Below are 15,575 nucleotides of genomic sequence, written 5' to 3'. Positions count from 1 at the left end.
CAAGACTCAATGTCTAGATCTGTCATTGGCTGATGGCTAGCTCTTCGATCATGCCAGGTACAAATTTATTAACTATACAATAGGAGAGATATCATATAACTGAAAGATGGATGAATGTCAGGTTTATGAATTGATTGGTGTAATTTGGTGTTTGTCGTAATGAATTTTTTGGTTTTTAGAAGAACACATTAGCATCAGTAGCCTTTATTGATAATCACCTGCTAGAATTATTAATTGAAGGGTAATTTCATTTGCAAGTTCAAAATTTCCAGTGAGGAATTCCTTCACTTCAAGTTTGAGGATTGAAAAAAAAAGGAAGGTTTGAAAGGTTATTTTTCAAGGAGTACGCAGCCCCCCTTTACCCCTTTCCCTCTATTAAAATGTTCAAACAGGAGGAAGACGTCACACTCTTTCCCTTCCCTTTTTTTTCGCTTTGTTCCCCTGAAAGTATGAGGGCATGGAGTGTTTGTTAAACTTCAATAGCAAGGTACTTCAGGTTTGGCTTGCTATTGCTGGTCAAAGATTTAGAGAGAAGAAGAAATAGAAAAAAAAATGAGAAAGTGATTATTTGAGAAAGTAGTAAAAGAAAAAAAGTTAGAAAAATGAAAAAAAAAAAATTGCAACCGTAGACGACCATCATGTTGGATCAAGATATGCATTTTAGTCCAACATTTGGTCTTACGTTTAAGACTTTCATCTTCTATCAACCCATATAAATGTTTGAGAAGGAAAACGCATGCTAGGGCTTTCCTGACCAATTGTCAGGAGGTGTTAATGGCATCAATGTTAAGTTTGGCTATTTGTGACGCATTCGATCTGGCTTGGGTCTGATTGTCACATTTCTCTTCGTGATGGATAGTTTGGGTCTTAACAGTTGGTTCATGACAAAGAAAAAAGGCAAGAAGTTTAAAAGTCAAGGGCCACCAAAAAATCACCCTAATGTGAGTAAGAAGATGAAGAAGAGATATATGAAGAACAAAAAGAAGAAACGTGACAAAAAAGCAGCTTCTACTTCTAATAGTGGTTCTTCACCTAGGTCTGTACCAGACCTTGTGGTTGCTCCAAGTGCTACATTCACAACTTCCACCACTTTTGTTCTTCCCACTGCTAGCAATTGTGGTGTACAAGAAAAGAGGAAAGTAAAAGAAAATGGTGAAAAAATTTTTGAGTGTATATTTATGTGTAATGGAAAAACAAAGCCTGAATGCTATCGGAACTGTGTTTTTGGGCTACCTGCTGGAAAATTGGAAGTCGTGAAGAAAATAAAACCCGGAACCAAGATTTTCTTATTTGACTTCAACTTGAAGCTCCTCTATGGAATATACAAGGCAATATCTGAAGGAGAGTTGGACTTGGAACCAACTGCATTCAATGGGAAATTTCCTGCACAAGTACCAAGGATTTGTTTTAAATAAAAAATTCAAATATTTTAAGTTCCTATATATCTCAAATTGATGGAATGCAGAATCTAGTAGCATTGTTTTTGTGAAACTGTAGACTAGCTTTCGTTGAAGCTTTAATAATGTGTTTGGATTAAGGAAGAGTCAACGTAAACAGCGGTAGGGGGCTCCTCTCTTTTTGTTTGGTAGTCTCAATAAAAGAAAGGGAGAGGGTTTTAAGTGAGCCAATTCCCTTAAAAGTGATTTAGATGCGCCCCGCCCCCCCCCCCCCCCCCCCCCCCCCGTTTGCTCTAATCTTTTTAAATTGGAAGGAATTTTAGAAGATTCTAACTTTGCTATTTGCTTGTAATCTCTTTTTAGTCACTTAAACTAGACTCTAATAATGGTTCGAATTTGGGGTATGATGGTAATAATATGCCATTCTTACTCTTGCTCTTTCCCATGCATGGTAGAGGATATTTGTCTCCTCTACCCTCCCCTACATCCTATTTATTCCCTACTGTCCTTTCTACCTCCAATCACATTGGAGGTGCAAGCTTGGCTCATATCAGAACTTAAGCCAAGTTGATTTTATGTTTGTTCAGTAATCTATCTTTAAAGTCAAATTATTTGAGTTTAGGCCAATCATGAGCATTCATGCCTACAAAATGGTCTTTTTGAGCACCAACATGCCTGAAGAAGTCGTTTGCTTGTTACTTGATTTTGTTCACAAATGTTGATAACACTTAAAAAACATTCACATTAGCCAATGGCACTGAAGCATAAGAGTTAAAATTGTCATAATTGGAAGTTGAGGGATCAAATAGATGCGTTGGTGGGTAATACCACAAAACATCACATGATGTTGGTTGTAGAGTGTAGTGGTGGCTACAACTAACAGTGTCTGTAGCATTACTGGGTGTTGGATGTTAGAATGATAGCTTGGGTGGTGGTTGTAATAAGTCTGTATTTTGAGTGTGTGGGGTTTTTTCAATATTCTTTCCTTTCTAATGGAAATGCTGCTTCCTAAAAATCTACAGTGAATATGTTAAGAATTTGCATATGGTTTCTGATTATATGGATGTGTGTTTTCTGTTGGTGGTTTAGGTGAGGTTCAAGATTATTAAAGATTGTTTACCTCTTAATGAGAGTGCTTTCAGAAATGCTATTAAGGACAACTACCAGGGTTTCAAGTTTAATCAAGAGCTGAGTAAGAAACAGGTAAGACACCATTAAAAGTGTTTCCACCTGCTGACTCACTATTCCAAAAATAATTGATGCTTTCATTTTACTGAGACAATCTTATTTCTAAGGGAAGTTTCCTTTTGATGTAGGTGAAAACTCTAATTCTTTGTTTAGCCTGTTCAATGTGCAAACATATGCTGCTGCTGCACCTACTGTCCCAAATGTGGCACCACCACGCTCATTCCCAGGTCATTCTCAGCGGTCAGGAAACAGATATTTATCAGGTTTTCATCATTCGGAAGCCCTTGTTGCTAGATCTGGACATGTAAATCCACACTTGCTGCATAAACCATATGAACCAGAAACACCCATGGCACATATACAGTCTTCCATAGAAAGTCTTGGTAGCAATCAGCAGGCTGCTCATCATCATACTGCTGATCCACATTATTTGACAGAAGCACATAAGGCTTACTTGCCTGAGAAAGCCTCCTCATCTGCTCATGACCTTTATCAAAGGTATACTTCTTTTTTCCTATTATGTTTCCTTTTCTTTGACCCCTGGTGTCTGGTGCACGATGTTTCCTTCTCCTGGTTCAGATTAATTGAAGGAGTTTCTTTAATATGATATTGAAATTGAATGTTTGTGTTAACTGTTGATGTATTCATGGTTTAGTAGTTTTGTCTTACTCTTTTGCTTTCTCTAGTCGTCAACGTGAGTCTTTTATAGTTTAATCTTGTGTTTCTTAACGTTTGGGAATTGCTTTGCACTTCTCTTCTTTAAAGCTCATTTCTCCACCATTTGGGTTGATATTTTCGGTGCTTTTCTTCAATCAACTTGTTTATCTTGATCTTTATAGTTATTACCTGGTCATTTCTTAAAGCATGTTGGAGGGGTGATTTCTGAAGAAAAATTTTTTTGTTCTTTATTGGAATAAATTACAATTTGTTTCATAATTAAAAAACATTGAGTTCTGTTGGTATTGCATGGGTTCAGGTCATCTGGCTTGAACCTATTTACAATGATCCCTAATTTTAGTCAATTATGTAGTGTTTGGAAAACCAAATCCATCCTTGATGCATAAAAATATTACAGGTATGGGGGCGCATGAGGCAACTCGAGTTGCTGGTCATGGAAGTGAGTACCATACATCACAACTGCCAATCCCAAAAGAAATTGCTTCACAACCAGAAAAAATAACCAGCCACTACTATAGTCAAAATGACCCTCCTGCAGCACCATACCATTCTTCACAAACACATGCTATAATGCCTCCCTATGCAGTAGCACTGTCTTCTGGTGCAGCTTATTATGCTTCTCCAACCACTGAAGGTATGAACCTAGCATATGCTGATCCTCTTCAAAGGCTTTTACCTGGAAGCTCTAGCTTGATTCAGGCTAACATTTCAGTCTCTTCTTGTTATTCCTTTACCGGAGTTGCTCCAACCTATCACTGAGTTGGTCTTAAAAGGGGATATTTTAATGCAGCTGGTATGTAACACTTCTGCTTACAGTAGCATTAGCAATAACTAACATTGAACTTATCATACCATTATCTTTTACCATCAGTCAGCAAACGACTTTTTCATTTCTAGTCTCAGATTCAAGAGCTACTTCAGGAATGAGCTGGAATGCGAAACAACAATTTTTGGAAACAGTAATTTATAGTGTTTACCTATGTCCTAGATTTGTGGAAGTGGAACCTTCCTTAGCCTTTCCAGCTTCATCTTAAAAATTGGAGGCTTGATTTGTGGCAACTAAGTGTAAGAATTTGGGCTTTACCCTGGAAATTTTTTCTCTTTTTTTCACCATTCTATGTGGTCTTTAGGATTGTTTGCCACTGGCATTTTTAGTCATAAAAACTGAGGTAGCTGTAAATAAATTCAAGAAAAAAAATTTCCTCGTTCTCAAGCTTTAAGTTTAGATTAGCATATGGAGTGTTTCATCTTGTCATCTATTTAGCGAGAGCTTTTATCAGAAGTCAATTTCAACACATACATTACACATTAAAATTCATGTACGTGGGAGATCCTTACATAGAACATGTTGAGATGGATATGGATCATAGTAATAACCAACTCAAAAATGGTTAGAGAATACTCTTCTTTGGGGATGATTCGTAACCTTTGCAATGACTTTAAACAAAGATCAGAATTTGGCTCAGGATGTGGTAGGTGGTGCAAGAAATGTCACATGATTTCAGGGTAAAGCTTTATCGAAGCGTTGGAATTGGGTTAAGCCAGGAGAAACCTGAAGGCCGAAGCTTGAACAGCTTTCTGGATCGGTGTTTACAGAAGTTGGGCCCTGGATCTATCTTTACAAGAGGAGTAGGAGTGGGGCGATAGGAAGGGATCCAGTATGGTCCAGGCTCATGTCATGTGGCCTAGGGGTTCATGCCATGATCTAATAGAAGGGCCGGCATGGGCAACGATACTTTGGTAAGGGAACAGCCATCCGGCTAGTTCTAGTTCTAGTTCTTACTAACACTATTTACAATTCCTAATGTGATAAAAAATTAAAGTATTGGGAGCTCGTAGAATCGGTAAAATTTGTCTTGTTTGTCCTGTCTGTCAGTAGAGGCAAATTGTATGTTGTGTGGGTCAGTGAGTGGAGTCAGCGACAAACCCAGAAAATCTGTCTGGCTCTCAAGCTCCGCAATTTACTTATCAAGATGCTACCAACTTACCAATGCCTATCTTAGAATGGTCCCGGAAGTAGAGATACGTGAGAATGACGACACAATCTCTCAAGTCTTAACTGCAGGTCTGCAACTGCAACCGACCTATTCCTGTTGCAACGACTTTCGTCGACGCTCCCCATATGTTGCCACAAGCATGTTGCTTCGACGAGAACAGTCCTTTCCCGTGGTGTTTAACACCACACTGTATTTGATTTCTAAATTCAAAGCAAATTTCTTCGCTATTTAAAATGGCTGTTTGACCGAGCTTCGATGTAAGCACCTACGTCACTGACTGTCTCTATCTCATCTTCACGCTGTTTTGCAGAGATGCCTCCTTCCTTTCTCTAGCCACTTGCCCCCACACTTTGGACATCTGCCCTGTTTTTCTTTGGATGTAATTATTAAAGCTTTAGGCTTTAAGCTACATGAGATTTTTTTATTTTCATTTGATATATTTTCTCAATTTTTTTTAGACTTCAGTTTGGAATTTTTAAATTTTAATAGTCAAAATATCTTTTAAGTTTATTATTTTAATCCTTTGAGTCAAAGCCTTTAAATTTATTAGTTGCATTTTTCTTACTAGTCAAATAGATTTGTCAGGCTACAAGCCTGACAAGTTTTCCTACTCAGGTGCATACTTGCATCACCTTCTTCCTCGTATAATTAGCTTCGACTGGTCAATTATGTAATAGTAGAGCGTTAAATTAAAGTGGATGAGCACGCAATGATTAAATTTTGATTTTATTTACTTATTTATTTAATTTTAGATTTTAAATTATATTTAAAAAATTTTAAATTTAACCCATTCATCTTGAAATATAAATTCTAAATTTTCAAAATAAAATCTCAATAGTCAAAAGATCTCTCCAATCTTTATACTTTTTAATTTTATTCAATTTAATTTATATATTTAAAATCGAAGTAATTTAATCTTTTAATTTTGAGAATTACATCAATTTAATCTTTTTTTTCTAACACATTCAATTTTATCGTTAAAAAATGATATCAGTAATGACATCAGCGATGATGTATCACATTTTGATGACATAACGTTGAGATGATGACGTAACATGTCACATGGCACGTGAGTAATGATGTGGCAATACCACATGACACTATACGACGATGTGACAGTGCTGACGTGGCACTAACAATGTTGACATGTTAGTGCCACGTGGCATATCAAAAAAATCTTTTAAAAAATTTTTTTGTCACGTCATAAGAATTAAATTGAATAAAAATATATAGTATAGAAATTAAATTGAACAAAATTAAGATGTTGAGGGACTAAATTGAAAAAAATTTTAAAAATATAAATATTTAAGTAGATTAAATAATATAACTTAGTTTTTAACTTGAGCTAAAGTTAAATTAACAAAATATGTTGATTTAGTTTTTTCTTTTAAAAAAATGAAAAACGGAGATATGGAGTTAGCGATGATTATATAAAAATTCTTCACTTTGATTTGCTTAATTTGAATCTGACAAACTTTTTATTACAACTATAGAATCTGAGCTCCACTATTTTAATTTCTTATTTATTTTTTATGTTTTTATTTTATTTAATATTTCAAGCTATATATTTTAAGTTGAAATTTTTTAGATTAAATATTGCATTTATGATTGATAAAGTTAAATATAACTCTAAATATTTGTACCATTTTATTTTATTAATTTTTTTAGATCCAAATTAATAATTTTAATTTTAATTTAGCAGAATTTGATTGTGATATTTGAATTTAAATAAAATTATTTTATAAGAAATTTTGTGTAAATTTAAATAAAAAAGTAAATTGGGTAAAAGTTAAACAATTGTAAAAGAATGTGCATTTGTAAATTGTGAATGTTGTAACCAAATCAATATATTTTGCTAATTTGAGTAAATTTAAATAGAAGGTAAATTGGGCAAGAGTTAAATAATTTCAAAAGAATGTGTATTTATAAGTTGTGAAAGTTGAAACTAAATCAACATATTTAGTTATTTAATATTATTTTATTTTAACGCAATGTAAGTTATTTATCTAAATTTAACTTTAGATATGAAATTTTTTCAAAAGTTTTTTTATAGAAGGAGAATTCAAACTTAATTTTTGTAAAAAAAAAAATTAATTTGCATATTCTAAAATCAAATAATCAAGTAAAAAAATATTTATATATATTTTTTAATACCATAAATCTTTTACACTTAAATATTTAGCTTATTGATAAGCATATCAATAATCTACTTAAAGATTTGTACTTTTTAAATTTTTTTCAATTTAATCTCTTAACATCTCAATTTTTTTCAATTTAGTCATTGAACTATATATTTTTGTTCAATTTAATCCTTATGACGTGGCAGAACTTTTTTTTAAAAAAAATTGTTTTGATCTACCACATGGTGCTAACATTTCAACATGTTAATGCCACATCAGCACTATCACGTCATCGTATAGTGCCACATGGCATGCCACGCATCAAAATGTAACACGTCAGAGCATCGCTGGCATTATCCTTTAACGATACAATTAGATGCTGTTAAGAAGAGCGACTAAATTGACGTAATTTTCAAAATTAAAGAATTAAATTGCTTTGATTTGGAGTACATGAATTAAATTGAACAAAATTGAAGAGTACAGGGATTGAAGAGATATTTTGACCAAATCTCAATCCCTAACAATTGATCTCTCGAAAACATAATTTCAAGATTTATGAATTGAGAACAAATAAAATTTACGAGATTAAAGAAAATTATCTTATTTTATGTAATTTACGTCTAGTAAATTAATTTTCACGTATAGTCCCCATAATAAAATTTACACCTATGTACCTTTTTTTTTTTTTTGTTAAATTATCATATTCATATGTAACCGAAGTCAAACCCTATTTTTGGTTATATTGTGTATTTGTTCGCCTACCATTAGTCAGTGGTGGATTGCTAATTAACTCACATGCATAATTAGCACGTTAAAGACTGAGTGTTTGTTTCTCGCTGCAACGCTTTGTTTTCAACCCATTTCTTCTTGTGAGGCAGTCGCAAAGAAAAATAGTAGCGGATGTTTGAACACTCGACTCATTGGTTGGGGTCAAACTTTTGGTTGGTGAAGCAAGGTTTTGTGTAGGTAGAATAGAGTTATACTCGTTGTTTAGCTTAATTAATGGAATATTGTCAGACGCCATAGTCGAATATATACCTGCAACATTAGAGAAAGAGAGAAGAGATGGATTTAGTCAACTTAGTAATAAGATAATATGAAATTTGAGAGCGTTGCTTTGGATTCATTGGAATCACAAAGTCAAACGTAGTGATTATGGTTGTGTGCTTGATTTTCAATTTAGCATAGTTTCTTTCAAGACTCAAGACAATATTGTGTTTTAACCTTGTAATTTCGTGCTACACATATATGTTAAAGTTAATTATTTCATATTCCATTCAAGTTTTTCTCCATAAGCAATAAGAGACTAGGGTGTTTAACTTTTAGCATGGACTCTTTTTATCAAACTTTGGTTTTATATAGTTTTGATGGCGAAATCAAAACGATAGACATTGGTGCAAGACATTTTAAATAAAAGGAAAGGAAAGGAATCTGGAAAAGCTTGCCAGAGCTGTCTGCTCTAATTAGCAAACACAAAACGAAACAGCCTGCCAACCTCAAGTAAAACCTTAAAATTTTCAAACTTGTGAGTTGGAATAGCTTTATATATTTATATATATTAATAAGCCACATTCCATCGCTTTCTTTCTGTACTGTATCGTTTTAGGACTGAAACCATGTGAGGCACATGAAGGGTTTCTTAGTTTTTGTAACAAGGCATTATTCATGCATACATGCCAACAAAAAAATACACGCATCCATCATCCATCATTTATGTTCAGGCAAGACGCGTGATTTTTGCGGTTTCTTAATGCGAGATGTGATAGCACATGCACTCAAGGGCGACCATCCATGTGTCTATGTTCATCTCGACGAAATTCTGTCTCTCTATGACTTTACTCTCTTTTTTTAATCCATTAATGTAGGATCTCAAAGATCTAATGCTGATGTCGACTGTTGAATACCCATTTCTTGCATTTCTCATTGCTACTGTCTTATCAAAAACTTTGATCTATTACACAAAGTTAAAGCAACTGCACATGATATCAGTGTGCTAAGGCTGGTTCTAGGTTTGCTTTTTAACTATTTAAACTAATAACTTTACTTAATACAAAATATTTTATAAATAGTATTTTATTGACACGCTCGGATTCTTTTTTTATAATCCTTTTATCTATTATTTCTTTAACTGTCATTCACATTCATAGTTAAAACTTTCACAATTTGTAATTGATTTTTGTTTTTGTTTTTATCATTTTTTAAGATCATCACCATGATTTAATTATGTAGTGTTTAGTGATTAAGGATTAAATATCACTATGTTTAGTCTGTATAAGACAGGAGCCCAACTTTTGGGTTGCTATCACAAGGGCGTTACCAGCATAGCAGACCAACAAAAGGGCAACCCACTATCAAAAAACCAAGGCAAGCTGATACCTTGGAAACGAAAGGCAGGGATCAACGCAAGAGAACTATACAAAATTAGTAACTAAATAACAAAATTCACATCTACACAAATGACAACTCAGCAGCTTAATATTTCCTAACACAGCCTCAGCCCGCCTGGCATCAGTAAACAGCCCACATGAGCATAACTACTCACTCCACACAGCAGCACTCTCAAAATTCTTAATGTCCCAACAGCAGCAATGTAAGCAACACAAAGACACAACCCTTTCAGTTGAGTTGACTACAAAGAATTTTTAAAAGAGTAAAAACTTACAAATTTTTTAGTTTATTTTTAAGAGAAAGCAAGTGTTTTCCTCTTGACATGTTAAAAGGGTAAATTGTCCATAGCTGATTTTACATTTTATTACATTTCGGTAGAAAAAAAAGTTTCCCATTTGGATGAGAATTTGGTCATCCATCAAAATAATCACTTTCCATAATCTAAAATCATTGTCACGTAAGATCATTAAATTTCTATCAAGCGTAATGATTTAATCATCGAGTACAAACCATCATAGATTTTGAAATGAGAATTAAATCATCATAAATTTAAAAATCACCTTGTACTAAACACCACTGCACTTAAATAAGGATGATAGCTTATTTAAAAGTAACGAAAGGAACCTGATCTATTTTAATAAGGGAGATTTTTTTTTAACCCTTAAAAATAACGTGTTTTTGTAAATAACTCTCGAGATAATTTTAACTGTTTTTAGCTATCATAATAGATTTTGGGACAAAAATACCCTTAATGGGCCGTCTTCGTTAGCGTGCACTCTCAAACAGGCGAAAAATGGGAGAAAAAAAAATATGCAAAGATTGGAGGTGCAAAAATACCCATGTTTTCTTTACGAAGGTTGTGCAAAACAAAATAATGTTGCATGAGATGGGTTTTCAGAGATTTGGGACATGGCATTCAGATAATAGGACAAAAGTCTTTTTGTTTGTTGCGGCTGAGGAAAAGCCTTCTATTGTTTCTCCAAACCGTGAGATTTTCTGGTATAAGGATCGGCCAGCTGTGTCTTTTTTTTATGATGAGTTGGAAATGATAGCCATGCCTTTTAAACATTCCATCATTCGGAAAGTTCACAAAGATGCTGCGCATGCAAGAGATCCAGACGCCTTTTAAAGGGATCGGGTTGGTTGGTGCATATGAAGTCCGTTGGCTTGATTACAAGCATGTTCTTATTTTTCTCACAAACGAACACGACTTTAATCGGATCTGGATCTGCCAGGTGTGGTTTATAGCAAATCAGAAGATGCGCGTATTCAAGTGGTCCCTAGAATTCCAGCCGAAGAAGGAGTTGTCCATGGTTCCCATCTAGATCTCGTTTTCAAATATGCAGACTCATTTGCATGAAAAATCTGCTTTGATGATGATAGCAAGGATGGTCGGTAAGCCCCTTTTTGTTGATGAAGCAACAGCCAACAGGAGTCGCCTTAGTATGGCCCAAGTGTGTGTGGAACATGACTGTCAGAAACCTCCTTTGGACCATGTGTGGATAGTGAGTCGTGACCGGGAAACTAAAGCCATGATTGGAGGATTTTCGCAACGAGTGGAATTTTCCAAACTGCTAGACTACTGCTTTCATTGTTGCCACGTTAGTCATGCAGTTGCAGAATGTATGGTGCTGGGTAATAAATCGGATCCAATGAAGTAAAAAAAAAATAGCAGCCACCACGGTCCGAGAAGTTGTCAAAGGAACATCCTGCAAACCAGAATCCGAGACCTCAGGGACCAAAGCCTGATGCGAGGAGCGAAGGAAGGGATCTACCCCTCAAGGGTGCTGACCAGAACTATGAGGCTCGAGTTACTGCTCAAAAACAGAGTAAACAATGGCAAGCGGTCAGAACAATTAGAGCAAAAGATTTAAAGGGAGTGGATATTGGCTCGCAAGAGTCAGAAAAGGTGCAGATGAGGATTTCAAATAGTTTTGAGGCGATCCGTGAGGCGGAGATGGAAGAATAGCAAGTTCATGGAAAATAGGGCCAAACAGAGCACGTGAATAGTGCCATGTTCGCCCAAAATCTACAGCAGCTCCCGTAAAAGTCGCAGTCGATCATGGGGTCCTCGAGAATCAATTACAGGCGGTAAGAAAAGATTCTAGGGCATTGAAAGATAGTACTCCAACTGAAGGAAGAGACCATGAAAGCATTCAAAGGGCTGCTAAAAATGACCAGCTTATAACGGTTCGAAAAAACAAACTGAGGAAGAAAGCAAAGCCTGTGTTAGCTAACTTGGTTTCTGTGCTGAATGTTGACAAGGATGAGAAATCTTCGGTGCAATTTTTGGACAAGACAAATAACCATATAGAAGGACACTAGTGGCCGGATAGGAAAATAATGGCTACCGCGGACAACAATGATGGCTATGTGAATATCCCACGATCCGAGTCAGGTATTTGTGCTTTTAATATGGAAAATGGCTTTATTCCCTTATGTGTAAATGTAAGCAATGACTTTGAGCAGGTCAAAAGGCTGTCCATCCACATGAACCCGAGAGTCACGATTTGGCCACCCATCCGTGCGTCCATAGAAGGAGGAAATCGAATAGCTCTCTTTGCTCCTTTGATAATTGGAATTCTGAGAATGCAACAGATCACCTGGAGGTAATAGATGGAACCGAAGGAGAAGGTTCCATCTCCATGAACCCTTCATTTCAAACTTACCCATGATTAGCTGTTTAATTTGGAATACGAGAAGAGTGGCAGGTGCTGCCGTTCAACGACGTTTGAAAATGTTAAAAATGATGCACAATATTAAACTGCTGGTAATCTTGGAGCCTATGGTAAATACAAGTAAAGTTGAATATGTTAGAAGGAGACTCGGTTTTGACAAGGTAGTTAGTAATTGTTCACATAAAATATGGGTTTTTTCTTCTGTAGAAGTTTGCTGTGAAGTGTTGTTGGATCATATTCAATGCCTGCATGTGAAACTATCTTTGCCTTGGCTGCCTCACCCTTTATTTACCTCTTTTATTTATGCTAAGTGTACTAGACAAGAGAGAATGGAGTTGTGGAATAGTCTGCGGTTATTGTCTTTGGATATGCAAGGACCATGGATGGTGGGTGGTGATTTTAATGCCATTGTGAGCGTTGCTGAAAGGTTGAATGGTGCCCCTCCTCATGGTGGGTCAATGGAGGACTTTGCTACTATGTTACTTGATTGTGGGTTACTTGATGCGGGTTTTGAAGGGAACAATTTTACTTGGACCAACAATCATATGTTCCAAAGGCTAGACAGGGTGGTTTACAACCCGAAATGGGCAAAATGTTTTTCACGTACTCGAGTGTAACATTTGAATCACGATGGGTCCGATCACTACCCCCTTTTAATTTCTTGTTCTATTACACGTCCAAAGGGTCCATCTACATTTCGCTTCCTACATGCTTGACAAAACACCATGATTTTCTGCCTTTTGTTGAAAGAAGTTGGCAAACCCCTTTACAAGGTTTAGGTTTAATGGCTTTTTGGTTCAAACAACAGCGGTTGAAACGAGATTTAAAATGGTGGAATAAGCAGATTTTTGGAGACATTTTTGAAAAGCTAAAGCTGTCGGAAGTAGAGGCAGAAATGAGAGAAATAATTTTTCAACAGGATCCATCATCACTGAATAGAAATCTCATGCACAAAGCTTATGCTAAACTCAACCGTCAGTTAAGTATTGAGGAGCTTTTTTGGCAACAAAAATCTGGAGTGAAATGGTTGGTTGAAGGGGAGCGTAATACTAAATTCTTTCATATGAGGATGCGGAAAAAGAAAGTGAGAAGTGCTATATTTCGGATCCAAGACTTGGATGGAAATGTATTTGAAGACCCACACTTAATCCAACATTCTGCCAATGATTTTTTTCAAAATCTGTTGAAGGCAGAACCTTATGATATTTCCAGGTTCGACTCATCTCTCATTCCTCGAATGATCTCCACCACTGATAATGAGTTCTTGTGTGCAGTTCCATCTCTCCAGGAAGTCAAGAATGCAGTCTTTAGTATTAATAAGGACAGTGTTGCTGGTCCATATGATTTTTCGTCATTATTTTATCAGCATTGTTGGGATGTAAGCAAGCAAGATCTTCTTGATGCAGTACTGGATTTTTTCAACAGTATTTCCTTTCCACGTGGTGTTACTTCAACAACCTTAGTTCTACTGTCAAAAAAGCCAAATGCTTGTCAATGGAGTGATTTTCGTCCCATTAGTTTATATACTGTCTTAAAGAAGATAGTAACTAAACTATTGGGGAATCGACTAGTCAAAATTCTCCCATCCATCATTTCAGAAAATCAGAGTGGTTTTATCAATGGTCGGCTTATAAGTGACAATATCTTGCTTGCACAAGCACTAATCGGTAGGATTGATGCAAAATCAAGATGAGGTAATGTGGTCTTAAAATTGGATATGGCCAAGGCATATAATCGTATGAATTGGGACTTTCTTTACTTAATGATGGAGCATTTTGGTTTTAATGCACATTGGATAAGTATGATTAAGGCATGCATTTCTAACTGTTGGTTCTCCTTACTTATTAATGGTAATCTGGTGGGTTATTTCAAATCCGAGATGGGGCTAAGGTAAGGTGATTCTATTTCCCTTTTTCTATTTATTTTGACTGCAGATTATCTATCCAAGGGACTTAATCATTGATTCAATCGATATAATTCATTGCATTATTTATCGGGATGCTTGATGCCCATTACTCACCTTGTGTTTGCTGATGATATTGTGATTTTCACTAATGGATGTCGTTCAACCTTGCAGAAAGTTTTGAGTTTCTTACAGGAATATGGACAGGTATCCAGGCAACAGATTAATCATCAGAAAAACTGCTTTGTCAAAGCTAATAGTTGTCCACTCTCCATGAGGCAAATCATATCTCATACAACTGGTTTTCAGCATAAAACACTCCATGTTACTTATCTCGGAGCTCCTCTGTACAAAGGATCGAAAAAGGTAATTCTTTTTTATTCTTTAATTACTAAGATTCGAGATCGTATTTCAGGTTGGGAGAATAAGGTTCTATCATCAGGAGGTCGTATCACATTGCTTAGAAGTGTTCTCTCTTCGCTTCTAATGTATTTACTACAAGTCCTCAAACCACCAGCGACAGTGATTGCGAAAATAAAGCAACTTTTCAATAGCTTCCTATGGGGTGATTCTACTGAGAGCAAGAAAATGCATTGGGCGGCTTGGTCTAAAACTACTTTTCCATGTTCTGAAGGGGGACTTGAAATTCGAAATCTAAATGATGTATGTGAGGCTTTTACATTAAAATTATGGTGGAGATTCCAAACAGGTAATAGCCTATGGACATAGTTTCTAAGAACAAAATATTGTAAGGGCAGAATACCTCACTATGTACAACCGAAATTATGTGACTCTCAAGTGTGGAAACGGATGGTCGGGGGTCGAATTGTGACATTGTAGAATATTCGGTGGAGGTTAGGAAAAGGGGAGCTTTTTTTCTGGCACGATTATTGGATGGGAGACCATCCCTTGGTAACATCTTTCCCTTCATTCAAGAATGATATGCCTATGGGTGATACTTGGGACATGGATAAATTGAAATTATACCTGCCTATGAATTTAGTTGATGAGATTTTGCAGATTCCATTCGATAGATCACAAAAGGATGTTGCTTACTGGACTCTTACTTCGAATGGAGAATTCTTTACCTGGAGTGCTTGGGAGGCAGTAAGGCAGCGCAAATCCCTTAATGTGGTGGGATCCTTAATTTGGCACAGAAGCATTCCACTATCTATTTCCTTTTTCCTATGGAGAGCATTAAACAATTGGATCCCGGTTGAACTTTG

At 35.8% G+C, this 15,575-nt stretch overlaps 1 non-coding gene and 1 pseudogene across 2 annotated transcripts; both read left to right on the top strand.

Moving 5' to 3' along the window:
* The first annotated feature begins 457 nt into the window (after positions 1–457).
* LOC18608836 (uncharacterized) lies at positions 458–4,476 on the top strand (annotated as a pseudogene). Its single transcript, XR_016024616.1, has 5 exons — positions 458–487; positions 744–1,391; positions 2,487–2,600; positions 2,714–3,184; positions 3,661–4,476. The product of XR_016024616.1 is annotated as an uncharacterized LOC18608836 (transcript).
* Positions 4,477–6,673: 2,197 nt separating this feature from the next.
* LOC148764052 (small nucleolar RNA snoR8a) lies at positions 6,674–6,765 on the top strand. The gene has a single exon (XR_016024968.1). It is a non-coding gene; the product is annotated as a small nucleolar RNA snoR8a (small nucleolar RNA).
* Positions 6,766–15,575: the final 8,810 nt, after the last annotated feature.

The sequence above is a fragment of the Theobroma cacao genome, chromosome 2 (assembly GCF_053813885.1).
Source record: "Theobroma cacao isolate CCN51 chromosome 2, ASM5381388v1, whole genome shotgun sequence".
NCBI lineage: Eukaryota > Viridiplantae > Streptophyta > Magnoliopsida > Malvales > Malvaceae > Theobroma > Theobroma cacao.
This window is presented reverse-complemented; position numbering and strand designations above follow the sequence as displayed.